The sequence below is a fragment of the Dipodomys merriami genome, unplaced genomic scaffold, assembly GCF_024711535.1.
Source record: "Dipodomys merriami isolate MVZ:Mamm:240054 unplaced genomic scaffold, mDipMer1.0.p SCAF_30, whole genome shotgun sequence".
Lineage (NCBI taxonomy): Eukaryota > Metazoa > Chordata > Mammalia > Rodentia > Heteromyidae > Dipodomys > Dipodomys merriami.
The window spans coordinates 962,501-986,236 of record NW_027204493.1 but is presented as its reverse complement, the minus strand read 5'-3'; the positions used below and the strand labels follow the sequence as shown (position 1 = coordinate 986,236).

At 47.1% G+C, this 23,736-nt stretch overlaps 1 protein-coding gene across 5 annotated transcripts in view; it reads right to left on the bottom strand.

Moving 5' to 3' along the window:
* The window catches only part of Pdzd2 (PDZ domain containing 2), a 362,844-nt gene that overhangs the window by 269,767 nt on the left and 69,341 nt on the right, over positions 1-23,736 (bottom strand). The window contains exon 1 of one of the 5 annotated variants that reach the window (XM_070040969.1): positions 12,273-12,352. The exons of the other annotated variants lie outside the window; for them this stretch is intronic. The gene's annotated coding sequence lies outside the window, so the exon portion shown is untranslated. Of the gene's footprint in view, positions 1-12,272; positions 12,353-23,736 lie in introns of those variants that run through there. 5 annotated transcript variants of the gene reach the window in all.

Sequence of the window (23,736 nt, the reverse complement as noted above, 5' to 3'; positions counted from 1 at the left end):
GAACGTGTCTAGAGAGTCCTGGGTTGTGGTGTTCAGTTATCTGTGGTGCAGTAAGCAATCCTAAAGGTCCTAACTAATTTTGGTTCTTTTCAGAAAGTAAGAGAGTGCACACTAAACTAGGTTGCTCAAACTGGTAGAGGTACCACTTGGATGGGATTTCTCTCATAACATTTAACCAATGGCTGAGTGCCTGTGGCTCACACCTGTAATTATAGCTACTCGAGAGGCTGAGATCGAGAGGATTACAATTCCAGGTAGCCCAGGCAAATTAAATTAAATTAAATTTAAAAGAGACTATCTCAAGGGGAGAAGCTAGGTGTAGCAGAATGCATCAGCCATCCCAATCAAGACAAGAAGTATAAAACCTGGTTCCAGGAATGGGCCCAGATAAAAGTGAGACTCTATCTCAAACTAACAAGTGCAAAAAGGGCTAGGTGCATAGCTCAGCAGTAAAGTACTTGCCTAGCAAGCATGAGGCTCAGAGTTGAATCTAGTGCAACTCCTTCCTCCAAAAACTTCCGGTATCACTAAATGGCATGACATTTGGTCAGCAGATTGCTATAGAAGTGTAAATCCCCCAGAATTCCCAGATGTTCTGAGTCAGGTCTCTTTGCTGTTTTCAAACCCTGGAGGTAAATTTCAACTTGTCAAAACTTGTCATGTACCTCAACATTCCTCTAGCTGACCCAAGAGGCAATCAGACGGGCACATGTACCAGGTCAGCCCTTGCCGCTGGCTCTTGCTTTCCTCTCTGAGACCTCTCACTCAAACTGAAACTTCCAACTATCTTTAGGATATCTCTAGTAAGATACTCTGGCATCGCTGTGTAGAGTACACCGCGATCTGACTCAGACATGCCGGCCCCCGCCTTTTCACAATGTTCTCCTATTGGTTCGCGTTCTTGTGGGAGTTATTACTTTCTTCCCCTTCTTTATCCCTCCAATCCCACTTTGCCTTGGAATGGTGCTCAGATCCCTTTCCCTCCTCTGCTCCCACTGCTCCCGCCCCACCAGGGATTCTGGCTCTTCTCTCATCTCCAACCCATCACCAGATGAACAGTCTAAACCAACTGCTGTCGTTATTACTTTTCCGTTTGGATGGCTTTTTGTGGTGGCTGCTTTCTCATGTGATCTCCTCAATTCAGGACCTGCAACGCCACATCTGAATTTTCCATCCATCAAATTCAACACCCCCCGAAACAGCACCCATTTCCCCATCCCCCATTCCACCCTGCCGTCCACTCCAGAGCTCCTGCTGAACTGTGGACCGTTCTGCCTCCTCGTCTGTGCTGCCATTCACCTGGCAGTGTGCCTGGGCTGAGGGCTGCCGAGGGCCGAGGGTACACATGTGACCAACCAGACAAAGATCCATCCTCTTCTCACATCCGTCACTCCTAACACTGTCTACCAAATGTCTTCAGGATAATCCTCCCTTGTTTTTATTGCATCTTGCATTTACCTACTAGCATCAGACTGCCTTGAATCATTCTCGGATATCCTTCTAGACTTGTTTCATGAAATCCCTGACGTTATCTCATGCCAGGAACTAGTTTGGTTTATTGTTGTCCAAATCTCTTGCCTGAAGATGAACTAAGAATCAGGCGGAATATACTCTAGATGCTCAGAAAATGTATGTCCTAAGGCAATTGTGCCTGAACTTGAGTCATCAACCCAGCAGCTCTTTATTCACTAAGAGCAATTCCTTCATTCCTTGGTTTCTTTAAAGGGGTGCCAGCAGTCAGGCATGGTGGTTCATGTCTATAATCCCAGCTACTTAGGAGACAGAGATAAGGAAGATCATGTCTCAAGACCATCCCAGGTAAAGTACCAAGGTCTGAGTCAGCCCTGGGCAACACTCAAGACCTTAATCTGAAAGAGGGCTAGGGGCATGGCTCAAGGGGTAGAAGACCTGCTTAGCAAGCATGGTCCCAAGAGCAAACTCCAGTACCACCAAAAAATTAAAATAAAGAGATACCAACAAGACACTGAATGACTTCTCCTCCCTCTTGTTCTTTCTGAAGAAAGATACCCTTCAGTCTTACCTGTGGGATGCTCTTCAAACATGGAGTCCTGAGGTTGGAAAGTTTTATAAGCCACGTCCTCTTTTAGAAAATCATAAAATACCTTTCCTTCCTTCCTTCCTTCCTTCCTTCCTTCCTTCCTTCCTTCCTTCCTTCCTTCCTTCCTTCTTCCTTCCTTCCCTCCTTCCCTCCTTCCTCCCTTCCTTCCCCCCTCCCTCCCACCCTCACCCTCCCACCTTTCCTTTTTTTTTTCTTTAATCATCTTTTGCTTATAGGCATTGAGATGAACAACAAAGGCAGAGCCCCTGCCGCCACCTGCCTTTTAGCATCCCTCAACAGACAGATTTTGAGTCTGTTTGTTTAACTGACTTCCAAAACCATACCTAGCCACCACCATTATGTGGGGTGCAGGACACAGATAAGGATAACCACCACCACGGACCCACCCAACCCTCATCTTCTTCCCTGAAATTGTCAAAATACATTCCAAGGACTTCAGCTGCCCACAAGAGGGCTAACAGATGAGGCTAAAGCCAAGTTTGGGTGAAGGAATAATACAGAACTGATCCAGTCACCTCACATGATGAAGTTCTGTCCTCCTCCCACCTCTGCTGCCTTTGCAATGAGTCTGGAGAGACAGAGAGAGAGAGAGAGAGAGAGAGAGAGAGAGAGAGAGAGAGAGAGAGAGAGAGAGAGAGAGAGAGAGAGCGTGCATGTACATGTGCACCTGTGTCTGTGTTCATACACATGTACACGTGCCCATGGACAAGAGCTGTTGAAAAGCCTCCTTTTAAAAGCTCACTGAGCTTCCAAACAGGTGGTCTCGATGCACTGTAATTCCACAGCAGCTCGCTCACGCGCTTCCTTCCCTGGCACCCAGAAATAACAACAATGGGAACAGAATGACAGAGGACCGAGGTGGGGGGAGTGGGTGTGCACATAAAGGGGAGTGGGCGCTGCAGATGAGGAGCAGGCTCGGGGGTGTCTCTGTGTGGGTTCTTGTAGTTCTTGCTAACGGGGTTAAAATTGGGGCACTGCTGCTGGCTCATCAGGCATATGTACCTGTTGGAAGAGCAGGAAGAGGAGGAAGAGGAGGAGGAAGAGGAGGAGGAGGAGGAACTGGAATGAGGGAAAGGGGAGGGGTGCATGACAACAGCACAGAAGTGGTAAACTTGCCCCACGTTGGGGGCTTGGTTAGACTTAGAAATGGTCCTGTGTATCCACTTGGGGTGCCTTTTTCACCTTGTGGCTCTGAGGGGTAAAGACAGAAGGAGTTGGTTTGAATAGTGGAGAGAGAAGCCAGGCGGGGGGGGGGGGGGAGAGGGGAAGGACAGAGGAAGGAAGAAGGGAAGGGGAGAATGGCCTCCCAAGGGACTATTTCAGGATTTCTCAAGTCCCTTCCTACGTGAAGACTGCACATGCTTATAGGATCATCAGGCATGCCTGTCCAGGGCCTAAAGAAGAGGACCAAATCCTTTTGGGGTCCCTACTCCTCCCATGGCATCCCTCCTTCCCCTCCCATTACATCCCCCTGCCTTCTTCACATCCTGTTGCACTCTTCCAATCCCTGCTCCTTCCATGGACCCTCCTCCCCCCAGGAGCTGCAGCTGCACTAAGCATGCTTCCAGTCTCTCCAATCCGAGTCAAGGGGCAGCCCTACCCCTCCACAGTCCATTTCCTGCCTGTGTGCATCTTCCTGCGCTGGAAGACCCTCACTGCATGTCCCATGCCGGGCAGACTTTGGTCCCGCTCTTTGCAGTGGAGGCTGGCATGGCGTATGCAGGGAGGCCTTCCACGGTGCTCTGACTCATTCATGGACTGAACGGAGTTTGTGGAGCCCCTACCAACGGTCAGGTTCAGAGATGACATAAAATACAGATGAGGCAAGTTCAGGATCTATTTGTGCGGTGGAGAGCAGAAGGAGCCACTTGCTAACACAGGTCCCTGGGATGCTAATAACTGGATGCAGTTTCCAATCCACTTAATCCACTTGTTGGACTAGAAGGACAAAATGGAGCTGGGGGGGGGGGGAGGAGGGGGCGGTGCAGCCTTGGAAGTGGGACCCTATATGTGCAATGAATTAGACAGTCAGGAGCAGAAGTTAACAGTGCAGTAAAAACAAGGACTCACTTGCCTTCAGCAGTGAGGGCAGCGCGTGGGCACAGGCTGGGCTAGCAGGCCCCAAGGATTCTTCCTGACCTAGGACCCAGGGTGAAAAAGGACAGCTCAGCACAGTGGACGGTTTAATGCAGGAGGAAAGGGGGTGGGGTCCATGCTGCCTCCTCCCCCAGTGACAAACCATTGCCTGGGTAGGAAGACTGTCTCCAGAGATCTGACTGGTCTTGAATCAAGAATAACAACCGTGTTCTTTCAGGTACAGATTTCTGTACGTATGTAGTGAGCAGGGCCAGGTGTGATGGCACATACCTGTCATTCCAGCACATGAGCCTTTGAGGTAGGAAAGTGGAGAGTTTGAGGAGAGCCAGAAGTGCATACTGAGGACTTGTTACACACACACACACACACACACACACACACACACACACACACACACACACACACACACACACACACACACACACACAATGTACCAAGTAACTCATGAATGTCATCTCAGCCACTGCACTATAATCTCACATACATTCTCTTTATATCTTTACTGGTCCCAAACTCTTCTGATCTGACCAAAAGGAATATTCTAAAAATTACGTAGTGTGTATGGATATAGAGGTAGTGGGGTTTGAACTCAGGGCTTCATGTTTGTTAGGCAGGTACTCAACTGCTAAGCTATGACTCTAGTTCATTTTCATACTGGTTGGGATTGGGTCTTGATTTTTGCCTATTTTGCATGTTCCTCTTTCATCCAGCCATGCCTAGATTAACAGGTATATGTCACTGCACCTAGCTCCACTGAGAAAGAATCTCATGGATTTGGAAGGGCCAGGCCTAGGCTTGAACTACAGTCCTTCCCATCCTAGTAGCTAAGGTTACAGGCATGAGCCACTATACTTGGCTTATTTCCCTAGAGGCTCAGTGGAGCTTCACACAGAGGAAGCCACTTTGTGTGAGACAGCCCAGACCTCAGCAGTGTGATGGGTACCAGCTCAGGGCAGTGTCCCCCAAACCATTGCCGAAAGTGGCCCCGGCTGTCATCCTGTGGGCCACGGCTGCCAGCTCTACCTTTGTATGTGCAGTCCCCCTGCTGGCTCTGTGTTCAGCCTCCTCCTCCCATTTCGTTTCCAGGGCAGGGCTGGTACTCCATTGTACCAGGGAAAGCCCAGGGATGCTCCTGCCTCAAGCCGCTGGTGGCCAAAGGGCTCCACCAACACCCAAGGGACCAGCTGGCCAGCATTGTGTGAGTACTTCCCAGGCTCCCCATCTTTCCCTTGGAATTAAATATCCACTAAGTGTTCACGAACAGTAAAATAGCCACTGGTAAATGCCTGGGAATGACTGGAAATGGTCTTTACCCTCACAGAGCAGAAAGGCACAAATGGCCTTCAGAAATGCCTTGTGAAGCTGGGCACTGGTGGCTCATGCCTGTCATCCTAGCTACTTGGGAAGCTGAGCTCTGAGGATCACGGTTCGAAGTCAGCTGGATCAGGAAAGTCTCTTAGCCTCTTAGCTCTAATATAACCACCAGAAAACTGGAAGTGGTGCTGTAGCTCAAAGTGGCAAAGTGATAGCCTTGAGTGAAAAAGCTCAGGGACAGTGCCCAGGCCCTGAGTTAAAGCCCCACAAGTGACAGAAGGAAAAAAAAAAATGCCTTATGAGTCTCACTGCAAGCCTCCCTGTCCATCCGGGCCCTTTTAGGTCAGAGATGGGGACATGACCTAGAATCTCACTCAACAAGAGCAGACTAACCCCAGGTCCCAAAGTGTTTCACTGAAATCCTTCCTGTCTCAGGCTCATTCCTGTGCAGGGGGCATTTTTGGAAGTTTAAACTGCAGCCTTTAACACAACAGGAGCCAGAAACTTTCTGAGCCTTTTTTTTTTTTTGCTACTTCCCTGAACTCTGGGCCATATGCTTACTTGGCTTCCCCTTCTCTTTCCCCCCCTTCCCTTCCCCCCCTCCCCTTCCTTCTTTTTTCCTCTGGTAAGAGATTAAATCTGAAAGACTTTTCTGACAGGGACTGGCTTTGAACCATGGTCCTCCAGATCTCAGTCTCTAAGTAATTAAGATGACAAGAGTGAGTCCTCAGTGGCTGGTCCCAAGCTTTCTTAAGAAATCTGTAGACAACAGTGAAAGGATCCATGAAAGGATCCATCACATCCATGCCAGGGGACCACACAGAGACAGGCAGGCACAGGAGAAAGATTATTACAAGGTTTATTAGAGGAGCCATATTTCCCCCGGAGAGAGAGCACATGGCAGCCTCCACTAACCAGGTAGCAGCAGGCTCTGGGGGTAGGAAATGAGGTAGATGGGAATTCAGGTGGGTCTGGGGGGAGAGAGGGAGGGGACAGCTGTATGGCAGGAACTCCAGGGCAGGGAGGAGCTCAGGTCTGGGTGGAGCTGAGGACTGAAAGTGGGCATAATGCTTACAAATAGTAACTAAGACCTACACCCCCCCACACAAAATTGGCCCCCATTTTCAGAATGATGGGCAGTTGTATACAAACACTTCAACTCTTGAAGGCAATGAATACCACAGCCTCTGCTGGGCCCACACGCCTCTCTTCTTCCCCAGGACCTAGGGGCCAGGGATCACCCATTGTGTTTTATCTGTCATTTACAAGCTGTAATTTCACTTCATAGAAAGATTGGTCAATTGTTTCTAGAAAAAGGGGTCTTGTTTTCCATTCTCACAACACCTAGAACGTTAGGCTCAGTCCCTGATGAATATTTACTTGGGGAGAACAAACTCTGTTAACTTCTGCTGCTTATTTTTTCTTTAAAAAATATAACACACGACTTGAAGATTAAAAAGAAAATTAGCCAGGTGCCGGTGGCTCATGCTTGAAATCCTAGCTATTCAGGGGGCTGAGATGTAAAGATTCCAGTTCCAAGTTAGTCCTGGCAGATAATTTTCCGAGACGCTTGTCTCCAATTAATCAGCAAAAACACTGGGAAGTGGAGGTGGTGTGGTTAACGTGGGAGAGTGCCACCTTGAGCAAAAAAGCTAAGTGAGAATACAAGGCCTTGAGTTCAAACTCCACTACCAGCATCAAAAAGAAAGAAAAAAAAAAGAAAAGGAAAAGAAGTATACCTTGGGACATGGTAAGTTATACAGAACACTGGGCATTCACACAGTGAGACCAAAGGAGGATATTCTTAGGAGAGGAACACAAAGGTGCAATGCCAATGTGCATCTGATCATATAAAGTAGTGTTTATTGGCCAGGTGCTGGTGGCCCATGCCTGTAAGCTAAGGTATAGCTTCCTCAGGAGGCTGAGATCTGAGGCTTATGATTCAAAGCCAGCCTGGGCAGGGAAGTCCATGAAATTCTTATCTCCAATTAACCACTAGAAAACTGCAAGTGGCGCTGTGGCTCAAGTGGTAGAGTGCTTGCCTTGAGCTGAAGAGCTGAAGGACAGTGCCCAGGTCCCATGACCGACAAAAAAAATGTATTTATTGAAATTAACTCCAGCAAATGGAAACGAGTGGTTTTTTTTCTTTGTTGCTGCTTTTGTTTTCTTTTTGTCTTATTTGTTCATTTATCTGTCTTCAGGAAGGTTGGGGAGGGGCACAGTAATAGAGGGACAAAGGGTGAACAAAGGCAGCAGTGAGCCTCACTAGACATCATGTTGAAAATGAACTATGCAACTTGTGGGTAGGGACGGGAGGGAAAAACTGGGAGAGAGTGGGAGAAAGGAGGACTTTGTCCAAAAAGAAATGTACTCATTACTTGACTTATGTAACTGTAACTCCTCTGTATATCACCTATATAATAAGTTCTTTAAAAAAAAAAAAAAACAAAAAGGCAAAGGAAATGAAAGTGCTCTCAGTAGTGAAATGCCTGGACAGGGAGCAAGGGAGCAAGCAGAAGCGTCTGTTGGTGTCCTCATGGGAGGAAGGTGGTTGCAGCGCGTGGGGTGAGTTTGCATGGGTAACCTTCATCTACAATGGGTGTCCCAGGAGTGCGACCTTCACACTCTGCAATTACCCCCAACATGCTGATCATCATGACCACCGCAGACTTCCAAGCCCAGAGACGGCTTCTTCAGCCTCATTGTCTCCATACTGACCACCGCCCATTCTTCCCACAGTATAATTTGCTTCCATCTACAACAGAAACAAAAAGGCATCCAGAAACGGCTGGGGATGCAGACACAGAGCAGAAACCAACACACATGAGGAGCTGATGTCCCCCACGGGGAACTAGACCGCAAGTTCTGAGCGTCTGTGGGCTATCCACAGGGTGCGCCCTGGCAACCCGAGGGCCTGGGTGCTGCTCCTACCCCATCATTGCCTCTGCTGCCTGTAATCTTCAGCAGGACACCCCACATCACACAGCCTCCACATCCCCCTCCGTGCTTTTTATAACACTGGGTTTTTGCTGAACAAGCCCCCGCCCGTCCAAGCCGGGGTTTGTCTGTTGTATAACATATGTAGATTGGTATTTGGGTTGGCTTTCAAAACACACTGAATGTTGCTCATGGAGGGGTTGGTGGTGTCTCACAGAGAAAACTGAAGTTATCCATTGCCAGCCCTAGCAAGGACATGCGTGCTCACATGATGTAACCTATGCATCAACCCAGAGATGAAATGGGGTCTAGAAAGGTGAATGTGGATCTTATTTAAGCATACTGTAGATCATTCCAGAAAGAGTCTTGATCAGAATCTAGGCTTTGTGACTCCAGAACTAAAATGGTATTTGGGCTTTTTAAATTTTTTTCTTCCTTCACTTAGAGACGAGAGAATGAGATTCCATCTTCGAAAGGCATGCTCCCCTGGTCGTGGTAAGAGAAAATGAGAAGTTCCTTAAAATAAAAGAAGGAAGCCAGAGGCTGATGATAGCCAATTAAGTTAATACTCTCCCAATTAAATCTTCTACACAGAAGCCACATCATGGAACTTGAGATCGTCTGCTCATCTTCCAATAGAATTCCTAATGAGCTGTGTGGAGACCCAAAAGGGAAAGAAAAAGAAAACCCAGCCCAGGTCCATGCCCAGGGCATAAAGGCACTGCCATCCACAGCCCACAGCTGCCGGGGGCCTCCCAGCCCTAACCTCCTGTGGTTTCAGCATCATGACAAGGACTACGGCTCTGGAGAGATTCAGGTCGCTCACAGCTGTCCTTGCTGAGGAGAGCTGGCTGACAGTGGCTGAAAGCTGAGGCTGAAAGGCCCTGCATTAAGCCCAACATCATTATTATTAAACCTACAATTTAAAACCAATTATACTTTGCAGAAGACTGCAAAGACTTCATTTAAACCACTCCTGCAGGAAAATAAAAAGCTTGCAATACAGAGTTCGAGGCAAGCACAGAGGCTTGAGCTGCATGAAGCTGGGATCTGGGCATACACTGATAATAGTAACCCCAGGGTTCACCCACAAATGGAAACAAGACAATGGGATGCAAAGGCTCAGGAATAAAACAAGATGCAAACATCTTCTGCTTACCAAAAAGCATCTAGACAGATTAAAAAAAATATTTTATTTGTCTCCAGGGAGAAAGTCTAACACCTCGCAAGGGTGCTATCTGAGAGTTTAAAAATACAACAAGCAACAAATAAACAAACAAAAAGCTGCTCCAGAGGCTGAGATCTGAGGATCCCAGTTTGGTATCAGCCTGGGCAGAAAAACCTGTGAGATTCTCATCTCCAATGAACCCGCCACACTCTGGAAGTGGAGCGGTGGGTCGAGTAGCAGCCTTGCGTGGAAAAATGTGCCCTGTATCATCATGTTTTCATGGTGCTCACTGAAGCTAAGGAAGTGATTTTTCCTAAAGGAGTGTCTCTATGGTCATTTTTAAAATTGATATCCCACTTTAGGTTATCTGTCTGACACATATCTTAGACACCTGACTGTTTGACTTAGGAGACAAGTACTCTGCAAATGCTGAAAATATCAGACCTAACAGAGATCCATGTCAAGTGTCTGCTGGAATTAGGAGGCTGGGCTGGGTGGGGGAAGAGCTCAAAGATCTCGAAGTCTGGCTGCTTTCACTGTCTGCCATGGCTGGAGAAGATGATGTCATAAGAAAGGTATAAACAGGTGGGGGATTCGGAGGTCCAGAGGACCCCTTTGGCTGGGCTATGAAAGCAGCAGTTACATAGAAGAAACAGTATTAGGAAGGCCTTTAGCAAGGAGATGATAGGTATTTCTTTTGTGTCAATCCTGAGGCTTGAACTCAGGCCTGGGCAGCATCCCTGAACTTCTTTTGCTCAAGGTGATTGTGCTACCACTTGAGCCCCAGATCCGCTTCTGATTTCTTTGGTAGTTTGTTGGAAGTACGAGTCTCATGGACTTTGCTGCCCAGGGCTGGTTTTGAACCAAGATCCACAGATCTCAGCCTCCTGAGTAGCTAGGATTACAGGTGTGAGCCACCAGTGCCTGGCAAGGGGGTGGTATTTTTACAAGTAAAGAAGTAGAGCAGGACAGAGTGGTTTAGGAGTGAGTGGGGAGCCTGTGCAGAGGCGGAGGCCTGGGGTGTGTGGAGAACAGTGAGTAACTCACCCCAGATATGAGACACTGGGGAGGCAGAGCTAGGCAGCAGAACTTCTGGGCTCTGTTCCCACATCCCCCGCTAGCCTGGCGTCAGGTAGGCAGAGGTGACACCTGATGACAACTGTGTGAGATTGAGGGACACCCTCACAAAGATCTCAGGGTGCCCAGGCCAGTGCCAGGCACTGGCGGTGGGGCTCAATGCTACTAATCTACAGTACTGGCTGCTGGTGAATCCCTGTGTTTCCGGCAGCAGTACCTGGGACCCAGACTTCTCTTGGGGTACACCTTAGGATGGGGCATGGTCTCTGGCCTCACAAAGGAAATTCAAGGGCTTAGCATCTGTTTCCATCCAGGTGCTAATGTAAAAAAAAAAAAAAAGCCTTGCCTCCCATCTAGTCCGTCCTCAAAACCTACAGCCTCTAACCTGCAGAATGCATCCTGAGCCTAAGCGCTTCGCCCCACCCTGTCCCCACTTCTGGAGCTCCCCAGAGCTTCCCACTGTCTCCCGCCCCCCCCAACCCCCACAGTCTGTTCTCCATACTAGAGGAAAGGTTAATGTCATCATCAGTACTCCTCCCACCCAAACCACCAAATGCCATTCCTTCACACTTGGCACAAATCTGATGTTTTCACTGACTTTCAAAGTGCTGACCAACCTTGTCTCTGACTAGCTCTTCCTTCCCTCACTTAATTCCAGACACAAGCATCCAAGAATTTACAAGGGACAGTTCCTCCCTCCCTTCTTGCTCTTTCTTGAATGCAGCGAAAATGCTCCTGCCTCTGGCCCTTTGTGCTTGCTGTTCTGTCTGAAACCATCATGTTTCAGATCCACATGAACTCCCCCCCATGTCACTGACTTAGGCCTTCCCAAACATTTGGCCTCATGATCACGCTCCTCACCCTGCTTTGGTTGCCTCCTGGGGCCTCGCTTTAGCAGACACTGTGCACCACGCTTCCTCCTTCACTGTGAGCTGGGAGGGACAGGACGCTGTGTGTTTTGCTCATTGCAGGCCCCCCCCCCCCCCCGCCCCCCGCCCCGCCCCGGCCCCTGCCGAATGCCAGTGAATGCCGGGCACATCACAATGGCTCACAGCTAGGACCCTGGACGTGGGAGCCTGCAGAGTCAGAAAGAGTGATGTATGGGTGCACCACAGGAGGCCAGAGGCACGGAGCAGGGGCAGCCACTTGTGATGAGATCAAGGCAGATACGTCAGCCATAGACTGGGGGTTTAAGTCTCTCATCCTAGCCAGGCTCAGATTGGAGAACCAAAGTTGGGAGCCAGCCAAGACCGTGCAACTCTCATCTCCAATTACTTAGCAAGAAAGCTGTTAAATGGAGGTGCAGCTCAATTGGTGGAGGGTCCCCCATGAGTGAAAAAACTGAGCAAAAGCACAATCCCTGATTTCAGGTCCCAGTACCAGCACACGCACGCACACACACACACACACACACACACACACACTCACTTGACCAACAGCACTCTCAGGTGTGAAAGAAAAGTCATGATCAGAAAGACAGATGTAGATCTGTCATGGTGGGGGCTGGAGAGCAAACTGGCCCCTGAGACCCAATGGTCAGTTTCCAGGTCAGTTTCATTATGTAGCACATAATGACATGGGAGAGGAAGGAGAGCTCACCTGTCCTGGTTTTCAAAGGCTGCTTGCCTTCCCCTGCCACCTCCAGAAATCTGGGCTCATGCTGAGCCCGGTCCTCCAGGAATCTGCAGTTGTCACAGGTTGCTGAGCCACTGTCCAAGCGATGTAGCAGGCCACAGATGGACAATGCCATAGCAGTATGTCAGCTTCCTAACTAACCATGCCCAGGAGTCTGACAATACTGAGCCAGGCACAGCTCAGCAGGGGAAGGAAGAATGTGTGTGTGTGTGTGTGTACGTGCGTGTGTGTATGCGTGCGTGCGTGTGTGTGTGTGTGTGTGTGTGTGTGTGTGTGTGTGTGTGTGTGTAGCAGAAGCCCTGGGGAGGGGGAGAGTGTGAGGTAGCATGGTCAAGCACCAGGAAGATGAAGATATTACACCCACCCTGTCAACTTCTTTCTGGAGTCAGCTGAGCACGGTGATGGCAGATGTCTTTCCCAGACTTACAGCCAAACTAATTACCGAACCCTCTCAGCTTTGTTTTCTCATTTACTCCCCAATCTGATTCCTACAAACAAACAAAACAAACCTGTGACACCCACTGTGTGCTCCCAATCGACAGATTGTACAGAAAACACATCATCGCTGCCATGCAGGGCATGTGCTGGGTTCTACCCGGGGACAGATGAGTGAGGGAACGACTTGAAAACAGTCAACTGTCCCTCAGAGTGTCACTGGGACATAAATGAATGCAAATTACAGAACTCATATACAGTAATGAGTCCATGCGGTCACTTCCTTCTTGCTTGCTTAGGGCTGCTTCTCATTTTAATAAGTGCTGACAAGGGACTGGTGTGTCTCAAGATCAGGGTTATTCTATGCTCCGCCAGGGCTGGGAGCCTCTGGTGCTAAGGAGGGACATGGAGGGGGCAGGCCACCCACACGATACACTTTGAGGAGCAGTGAGCCCCATCCACAGAGCTGCAGGGCCCAGATGACCTGAACTCTGTCCCTGCAGTGTACGTAGAACCGGATGCCTGGCATTGCCCTGCGCAGGGGACCTGAGTCCTCCCAGGCTTTGCTTTCAACACCCACCCAATCTAAGTGTGTGATCAGAGCTGCCAACATGAGCAAACTGGAGAGATTTAAGTTTCATCTCCCACCCACCCACCCCCTGCCGGGTGCGCCTACAGATGCAGTGAGCTGCCTTCCCAGAGAGATGTCCAGAAGGCAGGAAGCAGGAAAAGGAGCATCACAGAATCTAGAGCCTCAGGGTGGGGGGGGGGAGTGGGGGGAGGGGACGGGGGTAATGCTACATTTTGAGAAGGGACTCATCATTTCTAAAGCAGCTTGATGACCACTGCTGGGGTCCCCTGCAGCCACTTTACAGATGAAGGATGGGGTGCATGTAGGAGAAATGGCACAGTCAAAGTCACCCAGGACATTTGTGAGACGATCCGTCCATCCTCCATGTCCTCCCTCCTCCAGCACGCTCATCGCAAGACGGCAACAACCGAGCAACCACAAAAGCTGTGCCCCAGCATTCGCCACCTATGGGGCTGTTGAGGCAGGAGCGCTGCAAGCTGGATACCATCCTGGGCTACATAGGCAGGCCCTGCCTCACAATTCAGTAATAAAAAAGTTGTGGCGGGTCAAGGATGGTTGGTCTGATTTAATATCTTCTGGAAAGTGGGGGAGATGGGGCTAGCTATTCACCGGGCACCTTGAGCAAAGCCAGTACACTGGGAAAGCCAACTACACATTTCTAGAAGGACTCTTCGCAAGGGTCAGGCACTCTTTGTGCCATTTTAAATTAGTGACTACATTCCCACATGGCTGAACTACTCATGTTACTCTAAGGAATGGGGACTTTTGAGGCATAAGTAGATCCAGAGTTGTGTTTTGAATATTTATTTATGTGTGTGTGTGTGTGTGTGTGTGTGTGTGTGTGTGTGTGTGTGTGTGTGTGTGTGTGTGTGTGTGTGTGTGTGTGTGTGTGTGTGTGTGTGTGTAAGTACTGGCGTATGAACTCAGGGCCTGGGTGTTGTCCCTTAGCTTTTTCACTCAAGGCTGGCATTCTACCACTGGAGCTACAGCTCCACTTCTGCTTTTTGCTAGTTAGTTGGAGATCAAAGTCTCATGGACATTTCCTGCCTGGGATTGGCTTTGAACCACAATCCTTAGATCTCAGTTTTCTGAGTAAGATTCAAAGATTTTTTTGTTATAATGGACCTTCAGTGGCACAGTTGGTTAGTGTGTGGGACTTATACAGACATTTTACAACAACAACAAAACCCAACAGTATACCTAGGGAACCCTACCTTGTCCATCTCTCATTCACAGCCTGTGGACTGGGCAGGAGGAAGGCAGCTAACTGTGGTCAGCTTGTACCATACGTCACACCATGAGCAAGCATTCTGGCACCAAGAGTTCAGGACCCAGGCTCTACGGCCAGGGGGCAGAATTTACAATGTGGAAGATACCCTGGGAGCCTGACATAATCCCCAGAAGTCATCAGCCAGGGAGCAATCACTGAGAACTCTTGTGTTAGGTGTTGAAAACAATGTCTAGGCCATTCATCATCAAATGGGGGAGCTGAGACCTATGGAGTACAGGTCTCATTACCTAGCATCTGAGAACAACAGAAGCAGGGAGACCCTGCTCATCTCCACCTGCCCTTCTGCCCTGAAACAGGTCCAAGGCCCTCATTCATGAGGTGACTTCCTCATAGCTGGAGGGATCGAACATCCTCCTCTCTGGAGACATGAGGACATGGAGAAGAATCTGTGACAAGTCTGGCTAAGTCCCCACACCTACTTTATTGTCATTACAGCATGCTCCTTTGTTCAACCCTATCATTCTTCATCAAAACTAGCATGAAAGTACATGTTTTCCTGTTTTTTTTTTTGAGGGAGGAAGGTGTTTTCATTTCTGTCATGTAAAAATATATACATTTATAGGCTATTCTTTTTTTAAAAAACATGTTATTGTGATCGTTAATAGTTGTACCAAGGGGTTTCAATTCAGCATACACATATGTGTCCAAGGCATTTGGACCAATGCCACCCCTCCCATCTTTCTCCTCTTTCCACATACCCTCGCTTCTAAACCCATCAGTCAGTCTTCTCAAGTTAGGCTATTCTTTCGTTAATTTGTCTTTTGTTAGAGGCAATCCAGAAATGGGTAAGAACAAAATCTTTCCAAACTCATCTCAGTCAAATGGAAAGACTGCAGGGCAAGTGGAAGTGGGAAGGGAAACTTTCTGACTCCTTTCTAGGTTATTCAAGAAGCTCCTCACATTAGGGTTAGGATATACAGACCACTTTCCCATTGGAGGGTTATGTGGAGTAAATATAGTGTTCTAGGTAATTGCTGGCTCCTTAGTCTACAGATAACATCCTTCTCCTGTCACCACCCCCCTCTCTAAAAAAAAAATCCTAATTTGATAAAAAAAAATGTGGCCACCCTAGTCACAGGGGCTTTTGTAATATAATTTTCCAGGGACAATGGACTAAAATACTACCTTTACACACACTCCCTAGAGAATACCAACAATGACACAGCCCACTTCCCACTACCCTACTCACAGCAGACATTATTAATAGATCACAGCTTCTTTTCCCACTGATCTTAGACAAAAGCCACCGAATTTTCTCATAATACTCCTCTGGACAGTTGAGAAAAGGGACCAGTGTGTGGACTGATGACAATCTTCCCTCACTGATTCATACCTTGTCTGTTTAGAAAGCTGCTCTGGAAGGGCAGAGCCAAATCCTGCCCTGGTTGTACCTCGGCATGTATTTTGGCCGAAGCCAAGATCATTTTCTCATTGCTTTGGGGATTGGCAGTGACTCCTGCCCAGGATACCCAGAAGCCAACTAACAGTCCCTGACTTTCAGTCAGATGAGGCAGCTGCAGCTCCACAGGTCTATTTAGAGCCACGTATTTGGTTGTTTATATTGCTCTAAGGAACAATCAATGCAGTGGCTTGCTATAATTCTAGGCCCGCCACTTGGTTTGCAGATCAAGTTTCATGAGTTTTCCTTTCCCCACTCAGATTTTTGGCAGTGCTTGAAGGCTCAATTGAGAGCAATTCTGCTCAAATTTAACATGCTCCTTTCCTAGACTTCATGTTTTGATCTTAGAGGGAAAAATAGACTTCCATGGGTTCAAAAAGGTCTTATTAAACAAGCATCTAATGAACACGGAGCATTTTCATGGAGTCAGGACAAGGCATCAGAACACCTTACAAAGAAATGCCTCATCTCCCATTGGGGGTAGAGGGGGAGGAGAGAGGAAAGAACTCAAACAGGAAGGCTAAAAAGCTAAAAGTAGCTTTTCCAGAAATGGACCAGACATGAGCCATGTTGGCATGGCAAGCTGAGTGGGCAGCTGAGTGTGATGGGGTGAAAACTGTGGGGTTCAGGTCAAAGAGTGAGAGAGACATGGGGAAGGAAGGATCTTCAGGGCTGAATGTGTCAGAGATTCTGGTGTACGAAAGTCCAACATCTGCTGGGATTCATTATTTTTTTCCAAAGGGATGGGGGAGGGAGAACAACCATTTTATTGAGCACTTACTTTGTTCTCAAGGCTGGGGATAAAGAAAAACAGGAATAAAACTCAGCACACACACACACCACACTCATATACCTCTATATACAGAGGTATTAGGAGTATTTTTATCCACAGGGTGAGATGACTGATCTCTAACTCCTATTGGGTCTATCCATATTGACTAACTTTTCTGTGATAAATATGAATTTCTTTATTGATGTGAAAAATTTGAATATTAAAAAGAAGGCAGTGAAGCCAGGTACCAATGGCTCACACCTATAATCCTAGCTACCTAGGAGGCTGAGATCTGAGGATTGTCGTTGGATGCCAGCCAGGGCAGGAAAGTCCACGAGACTCATCTCCAATTAACCACCAGAAAACTGGAAGTGGAGTTGTAGCTCAGAATGGTAGCCACAAGCTATCATGGCTACAAATGGTAGCCATGAGCAAAAGAGCTCAGGGACAGCGCTCAGGTCCTGCGTTCAAGTCCCATAACTGATGGGAAAACAAACAAACAACAAAGGCACTGAGACAACAGGGTCTCTAGACCCTCAGTATGTGTCCTACTGAATTATGAAGGCAGGGACAAAAAACACCAAGCTGGACTCCTCTAGTTACCTTATGAGGCCACTGCACAGGAACTTGCATATACGTCAGGTAGGAAGGGAGTTCAAAGCAAAAAATGTCTCCTAATCCACTGTTTCATCTAGCATGGACAACAAAGACTTTGTTAAGAAGATTTTTTTTTTTAGCGCTCTTAAGCTTTTTAGCAAGTTTGCTAAAACCTCTGAAAGAATTTGAATATATCCTTAGCCTTAATAACTATGCATACAAAAAGAGAGACAGAGAATACAGTGTTTTTACAATATGATTCTTTCTTGTTCAAATTACAAAGGGGAACATTTTTTTTCCAGAATTAACATTGAGATAATACTAGAGGAAAAAAATGTCAAAAGTAAAAAAGACTGTATGATTCATTCAAATGATATCAATATCAAAAAGCACTCTTTAGACAAGCTCTTTTCTTTAGGTTTCTTTTTCTTTTAAGTGAATCAACACCCTCTCTTGGATACCAACTCTTACAGAAAGGACTGTGTTTGTTATATTATCAGGAGGTGTTATTATCTCCTCTGTAAGTGGTTAGTCAATGTGGATGAGGGAAGTCCGAACTTAGATCCCTCTGCCTTGGTCTCTCTATCTTTTAATGCCGGTACTCTGGCTTAATCTCAGGGCTTTACCTTCTTGGTTGGCTTTTATGCTCAAAGTGGCACTCTATCACTTGAACCACAGCTCTGCTTCCAGCTTTTAGCTGGTTAACTGGATGTGAATTTATCTGTCTGCTGGGGCTGGCTTTGAACCTTGATCCTCAGATCTCTCAGCCTTCTCAATAAGCTAAGATTACAGATGTGAGCCACAGGCTCCTGGCCCTACCCTAGTTTTGAGAGAAGCTAAACTAAGAACATTGCCAGATTTTCAAGGAACTGATAAAACTTTCTTCACATTGTCACGAGACAGCGATGGAAAGAAGATCAGAACAGTATTTCACTGACAATCAAGCCATGGTCCCCAAAGGACACCTCACCATGGCTCCACTAAGAAAAGAAAAAAAACTTCTGCCTATAAAACCAGTAGAAAGAAATGACGCCAGAAAGTTCTAGGCAAAACCAGTTCACAGACCGTGATTACATCAGTATGCAGTTAGTTGTGCTTAAGGTCATAAAACAAGCACAATTAAGGGTAAGAAATGGAAAGCTTGGGACAGAAAAAAAAAAGTCCACATTTGACATTGCCTGTGCCAATTAAATGAGTCTAGGAATATTTATTTCATTCTTTCACCTACCAGCCTCTCAATGTGCAGAGATAGTTGAGTGAAAGGTCAGTTGAATGTCATGGCTATGAACGATTTTTCTTAGGAGAACCGGGGTACCATTGTACTTGTCTTGAAGCCAGCTATCTGCCTTTTTCCCCCCTAGCAGTGCATTTAGCTATTTGTTCCACAAGCAGTTTATTGATTACCTTGAATACACTACACATCATATAGTATAGAAGAACAGAAAAATGTGACAGAGTTCACAGTAGTTGAGAAAGAAATACAGGCAGCAAGAAGCTATAGGACATAATCAAACACATACAAAAGTCGCTGGTAAACTCAATGCTAAAGTGACTGAGAGAAGGTCAAAGTCAGTGCACATAAGGTAAGTTCACTGAGGGCAAAGGCACTATGGCTTTTTATCTCACATCCTCCAAGTGGGAGGAGGGATGGGTTAAGTTCAATATTTCCAACTTTCTGAACTTATTACAAGCCTACTTTTTCACTTACAACTACCAAATAAGATATGGCAGAGAGCTGGGCACTGGCGGCCCATGTCTGTAATCCTAACTACTCAGGAGGCTGAGATCTGAAGATCATGGTTTGAAGTCTCTTATTCCCAACCAACCTCCCGAAATCCAGAGCTGAGGAGCTATGGCTTAAGTTGTAGAGCGCTAGCCTTGAGTTCAAAAGCTCAGGGACAGCACCTAAGGTCTAACTTTAAGCCCCCGGACCAGCACCAAAAAATAAAAATAAAGATAGAAGATATGGTAGAGAAATCTATGAGAGAGAGAGAAAAAAATAGACATTAGAAACAGCAACTATTATTTCATTCACATTTTCCAGCAGAAGAGGTTAACTCTTCTCAGACACCGGTGTGCGCCTGTGTGTAAGTGTCCTTACTGCAGTCTTCTGAGAAAGGTGTTCATATCTTCCATGGTGCAGATGAAGGAAAAGTCCAATACAAGTTGGGGCTTTGCAACTTCTGGAGGCTGGTGGAAATTTCACAGTCACAAATGGTACAGCCAAAACTCCAGGTAGGAAGTTATGACTCCATAACCTCAGCCCTTCCTACTAGGACACAGGGACTGCACAGAGCTGACAGGGCTCCTTTGACAGTGAACAGCCACCACCAGCCTCCAGCAAACCAGTGTCGTGTCAGAACGGGAAGACCTAAAGAAGTTTAATAGATAACCACAAACGTTCATCAGGAGGTAAAGATGAGAAGATCATAATTTGAGGCCAGTCTGGTGAAAAGTTAATAAGACCTCTTGTTTCAAAAAATGAGTCTGGGGGGCTGGGAAGGTGGCTCAGTGGTAGAGTGCTTGCCTCACATGCATGAGGCCCGGGGTTCGATTCCTCACCACCACATAAGCAGACAAGCTGGAAGTGGTGCTGTGGCTCAAGTGGCAGAGTGCTAGCCTTGAGCTGAAGAGCTGAGGGACAGCGCCCAGGCCCAGAGTTCAGACCCCATGACCGACAAAAAACAAAACAAAACCAAAAAAACACACCAAGTCTGGCACGGTGGTTTGTATCAGTGGCCCCCAACTACTCAGGAGGCAGAGGCAAGAGACTGGGTAACTGAGGACAGCTGAGGCAAAAGTGCAAGGCCCTTCCTATCTGAAAGCCAAACTAACAAGCAAAAGGATGAGCTCAAATGGCAGACTATTTGCTTAGCAAGTTTAATGCCCTGAGTTCATCTCCACTACTGCCCCAAACCTCAAATCTTTTAAACAAATCAATACTATTAAACACGAAATTCATCTTCAATCACCAACAGTTCTCAGTATTCAAGAGGTAAAAAGTGATCCCCCTGTCCACCCCACAAAACCCTCTGCAACAAGGTTAGCCCACAAGCACCCATAGGGCAACTTCTGCCTCTCTCTTTGCCAAGGATGATTTCCTCTGCATTCCTTCATGGTTCCCACCATAACCCCATGAAGGAAATGCTACATCTGATGTGTGCATGCAGAATCCATGAAGGTTTCAGAGAATAAATACATGGCTATCTGCAAACGCACCCGTTTACAAGAAGAGGCCCTCAGTGCAAAGTCCTGCCCTGCAGAGCAAAACTGGCCTCACTCAAGCACCTCCACATTGGCCAAGAGGCCCTGGCTGTTTTGCTGGAGAGTTGACCTCTGACATGCAAGTCATTTCCTATCCTCTACGAAAATGCGACCCTCTCTGAGCAAGGCTGTGAGGTAGCGATGGAGTCACGGTCAAGGCATCTTGTCTTTAGAGAGTGTGTGTTTGAAGGAATGAATCCAATTCTTTCTGAAGACCAGCTCTCCTTCGGAGAGGGTTGCAGAGAGCAGACAGGGGCATCCAGGTGGGGGGAACACAAACACCAAAATGGAAGCAGAGGCCATGCCTCTGTCAGTGTCACAGATTTTCCCAGAACTGTCACAAATGGTACCGTTTTTTTTTCTTCTTCCAAGACTCTGAGGTGAGCAGAGCACAGATCACCTAGTGCTTCCCCAAGGCTCTCCGCCAGGGAAGTCAAGGGAATTTGAGAAAGAACTCTGGCTCAGATCTCAAGTCCTATTTATTGCATGTGGCCACAGCAACTCAGGTTGCTCACACCTGTTGGGCTCTGGGTTCGAATCCACTAAGGAGCCAAAGAGCCCACATAAAAGACTCCTAAGAAAATTCTGACAGGGGATTTATTTGAAAAAGAAAAAAAGAATCCAGACTCAAAAATAAAATCAGGGCTGGGAAGGTGGCTCAGTGGTAGAGCGCTTGCCTTGCATGCCTGAGGCCCTGGGTTCGATTCCTCAGCACCACATAAGCAAAAAGAAAAAAAGCCAGAAGTGGTGCTGTGGCTCAAGTGATAGAGCGCTAGCCTTGAGCTGAAGAGCTGAGGGACAGCGCCCAGGCCCAGAGTTCAGGCCCCACGACTGGACCCCCCCCCCCCCCGCAAAAAAAAATAAATAAAATCAATTTTCGCAGGAAAAAAAAGTAGGGGGAAACTAGAGAAATACCCAAGGGAAACAGTGACCCCACGATGTCACCAATAGAAGATAATTATAGATTTGGAGCTCTTTTTCTGAAGGCAGAGAGAAGGGAAAGAAGAATGGGGAGGGGGAGATTGAGATCATACTACATATTTAATTTAAGCATGTAATTTCACTTCTTTTATCTTAAACATTTTATTATATCATTATCTTCAAAGACTAACATTTTAATAACTTCATAGTACTGTGACAAAAGAACCACCATAATTTATTGTACTACTTCTATTGCTTGGAATTGAGGTTAGGGGCCATTTTTCACTATTATACTAAAGCTCTGATGAATATAAAATTTTCTATTTTCAGACAGACACCAGTGGCTCATGCCTGTACTCCTAGCTTCTCAGGAGGATGAGATCAGGAGGATTACAGTTCAAAGCAAGCATAGGCAGAAAAGTCTGTGAGACCACAATAAACCAGCATAAAGCAGGGCTGAAGGTACAGCTCAATTAGTAGAGTGCCAGCTGAGCACACAAGTATCAGTGAGAGGTCCTGAGTTCAAACCTCAATATTTGCCTCCCATTCCACCAACCTTAAAAAAAATTATCAATGAGTTATTCAAGAATTTGTAGAACTTGGATCTGCAGGTAACAGGGCACATGCCGAATTTCTTCATATATAATGCAAACTTCCCCAAAAGGCAGTCACAATTCTGGCTTTAGGGTGGTTGATTGGAAATAAGAGTTTCTCCGATTTGTCTGCCCATGCTGGGTTTGGACCATAACCCTCAGATCTCAGCCTCCTGAGTAGCTAGGATTAAAGACGTGAGTCAATGGTGCCCAGCCTATTTGCATCTTCTTCTTTAATTTCAGGACCAAGTACTCTTTGGAAGAGATGGAGTTTCTCCCCACTAAGCCACACTTAGGCAATGACTGAAGATGTGCACTTCCCAAAGAAGCTTTCCTTTAATTTTTCTTTCCTTTTGACTAGCAAATAAGCATGCAACGCTTGCTGAAAGAGCTAGAAATGCATTCTAGGCTTTGAAAGAGCCTGGTGAGTAAGCTGTTGTGAAGTTGCATGAAATGAACGTCTGGGTTTATCCCAATCGTATAAATCAAGATGAGCGGGCTTGAGGGGAAAAACATTCCATTGGAAATGGCAGCCGTGGTTTAGGGCTGTGTGGCCAAAATGCCCATTAGCTGTTTGTCAGGAATATTTTTAGAAAGTGCAGAACAAACTGCAAAGCAAACTGGCACTACAGGATCGCCCTCTCCCCAAGAAGCCGCCTGCAGCCCTCAGAAGCCAGCTTAACTCCCAGCACCCTCCACCGACAGACCCAGCACATCGCCCCCCCCAACACCCCCAAATGTACAACAGGGGCCCAGCTCTTTCCAGAACTCCTTGAGAGAGATTGCCATGACTGCTTGCTGTGGTAAAAACATGTCTGTTATCAAACCTTGCAGATGTGATAAAGTTTTAAGGTTGCAGCCAAGGACTCCGTGGGGGGGGGGTCTCGAAGATGGGGGATGGACTATTATTTAAAAAAATGATTCTGGGAGAAATTCCTATCATGCATCATGGATTTCATACCTTTGTGATCTGTCATTCCAAAAAGGTCATTTTCATGGCTGTCTCCCAGAGTGACTGAGCTTGGGTGATGCCGAGCAAGTCACCTGACCCACTGCGAGCCTCTCCAGAAAACTGGGGATCCTGGTAGCATCTGCTACCACTGGGTTTGGGGAGAACTCAGTGAAATAATCCATAAAAGCACTAGCAGACCCCTGGTCTATAAAAGAGCCCCGAGCAAATGCTAATTTTAATTCTTATAGTCAAGGGATCATTCCAAAGCAGATTTGCCCCACGATAAATGATCAGGAGCATTTCCTTTGGACACCGCTGCATTGTGGGCTTCCCACCTGAGGAAGGCAAGGAAGAAAGGAGGTGAAACTGGAAGCCGGCATACACATTATTTTAGTCATTCCTGTAAGCCACAGAGGAGGAATTTGTAATTGCAGCTAAAAATGAAATTATTGAATGACTTGTGGCTGTTGCAGTCCCTGCTTAGTGCCTCAAGGGGACATGGAGACCGCCCGGGGCGGTCCTGGGCGGGCCGCAGTGCAGCGGCAGGAATGTCTGCAGATCGCAACCTCTCTGGAACCTGCTCCATGGAACCCCGGAGTCCAGCCCCGAGGC